This window comes from Bos grunniens, chromosome 26 (genome assembly GCF_055505025.1).
Source record: "Bos grunniens cultivar Pamir isolate PY7600 chromosome 26, Bosgru_T2T1.0, whole genome shotgun sequence".
In the NCBI taxonomy this organism is placed as follows: domain Eukaryota; kingdom Metazoa; phylum Chordata; class Mammalia; order Artiodactyla; family Bovidae; genus Bos; species Bos grunniens.
The window spans coordinates 1011253-1015737 of NC_141190.1; the positions used below are offsets into that span (position 1 = coordinate 1011253).

The following is a 4485-nucleotide window of genomic DNA, read 5'->3' on the forward strand; positions in this document are numbered from 1 at the left end:
GAAAAGATCCAGGGCAAAACAGCCTCTAGCCCTTTCTCCTTTGGTGGCTAGGATCACTGGTTTTCACCCAGGCTACCCAGGTTACCCAGGTTCAATTCCTGGGCAAAGAATTAAGATCTCACTTCAACTGCTCATTCCTGTCTCGCTGAGATCAGATGGTTCCCAAACTGAGATTTAAGGTAAACTGCGGGTTTCACCCAATCTGCTGGCTGGAGACTTCTGACTTTTGCTGTCTGTCTCTCCCCCATGAGAACTTGGTTGCTGTCACTCTCCCTCTTTCCAAGACCATCAAGGCTTAGTCCTAATCACCTCAGTGAAGGAGCCCAGGAGTTTTTCTCTTTTCTCTCTCCTTCTTTCTCTCACTTTGCCTAAACTACAACTCGCAGCATCCCCCATGCCCAAGGGCTATATCTTCATCAACTTTGCGAGTAGTGCACTGGGAAATCAGAGCTCGGCACCTGCCACTGCTAGCCAATAAATTGCACCCTGCTACATGATACACTTATTTCCTGGGGTATAAAAATTATGTCTTCCAGGCTCCTCTGCCTTCCAGCATCTTTTCCCCTGAGAGGCTCGCCTGCACATGCACCATCCTTTACTTTTTCTCCTGCAATTTTCTTACCTACTCTACCCAGAAAGTAAGGTTTCTTTTTCACCTAACACTTTTATCCTCTTCAATTTTATCTTAGACGCCAAACATCGGGTAATAGACTTGGGGTTCTTCTGCTGTATATTCTCCTATCTTGCTCTGTGACCAAAAATCCTCTATGGGAATACTCTCAGCCCTTAAATCCTGATTCCTGTGACATTTCCCACTGTGGCCAATTCCAGTTTCTCCATGAGTTCCCCCTTCATTCCAGGCCTTGGCAACCCATACACTGAAATGAATAGCCTATTGAGTTGGCCACTGTAGTGCAGACCATGATGCTGCAACAGACCTCTCTCAAGGAAAGCTCTGGCAATGCACTGGAGAATAAAAGCCCTTCTCCAGCCATGCCAGATTGGGCCCAGAGATGTCTGGCTATTATTCGATGGGGAAGTAGAGGATGCTCAAAACTCCATCAGACAAAAAGATTCAAGGGAATTCAGGGAATGCTCTGAATCCCCTTCTGGTGCCTCCCAAATGTATCTGGAACACTGGATTGCATTTCTAGGAGCACTCAGTTCTTGGTTGTAGGCTATTCAACATGGGAGGATCCCTTTCTAAGCTAGAAGAAAACCTTTGTAAGGGCTAAGAAGGGAGGGGGGGAATTAAGTCTTACTGTAGCAGTGCCTGGTCTTTATTTCTCTGGTGGCTCAGACCGTAAAGAATCCACCTAAAATGCAGAAGACCTGGGTTTAATCCCTGGGTTGGGAAGATCTCCTAGAGAAGGTAACAGCTACCCACTCCATGGCTTGGAGAATTCCATAGACAGAGGAGCCTGACAGCCTACAGTCCACGGGGTTACAAAGAGTCAGACACAACTGAACGACTTTCACCTCACATGAAAAAAAAGTGTGGGGGGGGGCCTGAAAATGAGTCTCAATCTTATTGCCAAAAGATGGGAAAATGGATTGAGGTTCCCTTATGTCCAGGACTGTCTCTTATAATCAAAAGCCTAAGCATTCAGAAAAACACTCCTAACATTCTAAAGAATTCCCTTCTTTTTTTTTTTTTTTTTTGCTTGTGATTCTTTTGTATTTATTGTTCATGTTACGAAAATCTAAGTATAGAATTCGAGCAGCAAAGCTGACTTCTCCAGGGTGTGTGACAGGGAGGGTCAGGGTCATGGTCTGGGTGGAGGTGCTGAGGGAGGAGACAGGGAGCTGCCCACTGTGTGGCTCAGGAGTTGAAAGGACTTGAGGGTGGGACAATTATGACATCATAGATAAATACACATCTGAACTGAGATAACCCAAACCAAAAAGCAAGCAGAGACTTTCTGGGACTGTAGAGGATGAAGGAAAGTTGATCTCTCGGTAGCCCCCCCATTACGAGATCTTCCTGTCACAGCAGACGCTTGTTCTCCTAAACACACAGGAAATGATGACAACAAAGTAGACTGTGCTCAGGAGGAGGAGTAAGAGGTAGGTGTAATAGGCTACAGAGGTGTTCATGAGCTGCTGCTGCAGGGTACGGCTTTCACCTTCCAGACATGCCTTTGTAGAATTAGTATCACTTCCATCTTTCAGACAAGCTTTTTTAGAACCAGTATCTGTAATGCTTTCATCAGTCAAACAATCATTTGGAGGCTCAGTAGTAGGAGGCTCAGTAGTAGGGACAAGTGAGGTGACAACTTCTTTTATTGAAGGAAAAATAATCTCTTGATCAATTCCTCCTATATTTTTCTTGTGTTTGACAACACATACATGTTGTTTATCCATAGAGTTTTCGGTCACGGTCAGCCAGCTTAACTTCATGTATGTGTCCTTGGTCTTCATGGTATTTCCCTGCTGGGATGGCAGAGCTCTTTTGTCATTTTTTGCTCTCCAAGAAACTGTAATAACATCAGGGAATTCCCTGGGAAATCCCATGGTGGGCTACAGTCCAAGGGGTTGAAAAGGAGTTGGACACACCCTAGTGACTGAATAATAACAACTAATCTGAGGAAAACTTATAAAACATTGGATGCTGTGAAACCTATATCCAAGGATTTCCAAAAGAATTCAGATCAAACCGCCAGTATGAAGTTTGTTGACTTCTAGTCACTTTATAAAGGTAGAAAAAGGCTGGATTATTGTAGGAGCTTTTACCATTGTGACAGCTCAGGCTGGAGGAAGATATTTGGAGAAGGAGCTAACATCATAGTAACTCCTCCTGAGAGAAACCTCGAGGCAGACACTTCCCCCAAGAATTCCCTTCTAATTTCTCCTGTCTCTTGGTGAGGAGGGAATGGGGAAGAGGAAAGAACCAAGCTTCCCACACTCCTACAATTTCCCTTACTGTTCAGATTCTTCTGATGGGACTAAGACCTCACCTAGCTAGAGAGGCAACCCCTCTGGGACAAGATTTTATCAGAATCAATTGGAGCTCTCTCTGGTTTAAATTTTAGCTAGAGACCATGACCACAGAAAGAAAAAAGACAGTGTGGACACAGTATTCTTTAGACTCTGGAAAAAAATTGGCTAAGACAAAATTTCTTTTCAATTTGCAAAACTGGCTTTTTTTTGCACATGAGATTAAAAACAACTAGTTTATTTTTTTTTAATGCCTAGAGAAAACTTGAAGTTATCATGTCCATGAGATACACAGACTACTTTTCTGAGACTTCAGCCTTAGGTTAATTATTAATAGTACAACTTCAAGCCAAGGGGGAAAAAAGTCGGGGGCGGGGGGTGGCAAGAGACATTTTAAATATAAAGCAGAAACTATGAGATCTCTGTCTTTCTGGGTATATATGTAAGTCTCAGTATGTGTTTCTGTCTCTGGATAATATTGTTGAGGTTAATTTGTGAATGTTGCTGCTGTTCAGTCACTCAGTCATGTTCGACTCTTTTCGACCTCATAGAATACAGTATGCCAGGTTTCCCCATCCTTCATCATCTCCTGGACCTAGCTCAAACTCATGTCCATTGAGCTGGAGATGTCATCCAACCATCTCATTCTATGTTGTCCCCTTCTCCTCCTGCCTTCAATCTTTTTCAGCATCAAAGTCTTTTCTAATGATCCAGCTCTTTGTATCAGGTGGCCAAAGTATTGGAACTTCAGCTTCAGCATCAGTCCTTCCAATGAATATTTAGGATGGATTGGTTGGATCTCCTAACAATCCAAGGGACTCTCGAGAGTCTTCTCCAACACCATAGTTCAAAAGCATCAATTATTTGGTGTTGAGGCTTCTTTATGGTTCAACTCTCACATCCATACATGACCCCTGGAAAAACCATAGCTTTGACTAGATGGACCTTTGTCAGTAATGTCTCTGCTTTTTAATATGCTGTCTAGGTTTGTCATAGCTTTTTTTCCAAGAAGTAAGTGTCTTCTAATTTCATGGTTGCAGTTACCATCTGCAGTGATTTTGGAGTCGAAGAAAATAAAATCTCTCACTGTTTCCACTGTTTCCCCATTTATTTGCCAGGAAGTGATGGTATGGGATGCCATGATCTTATTTTTCTGAGTGTTGAGTTTTAAGCCAGCTTTTTCACTCTTCTCTCTCACCTTCATCAAGAGGCTCTTTAGTTTCTCTTCACTTTCTGCCATGAGGGTGGTATCATCTCCATATCTAAGGCTATTAGCATTACTGCCAGCAATCTTGATTCCAGCTTGTGCTTCAACCAGCCTAGTATTTCACATGATGCATTCTGCATATAAGTTAAATAAGAAGGGTGACAATTATACATCTTTGACATACTCTTTTCCCAATTTTGAACCAAAATTCATATCGTTGGATATTGCTAAAAGCCGACTTAAAGAGTAGAAGAAATTCAGCATGATTATTTTGAGGGAATAATGTTGTTAGTAAACAAGATAACCTACATTGTCTGCCCTCACATTATTGTAAAACACTC

At 42.6% G+C, this 4485-nt stretch overlaps 1 pseudogene across 1 annotated transcript; it reads right to left on the minus strand.

The window, feature by feature from the left end:
- Positions 1-276: 276 nt before the first annotated feature.
- Positions 277-4485, minus strand: LOC147343940 (T-cell receptor gamma chain C region DFL12 pseudogene; annotated as a pseudogene). Its single transcript, XR_015155408.1, has one exon. The product of XR_015155408.1 is annotated as a T-cell receptor gamma chain C region DFL12 pseudogene (transcript).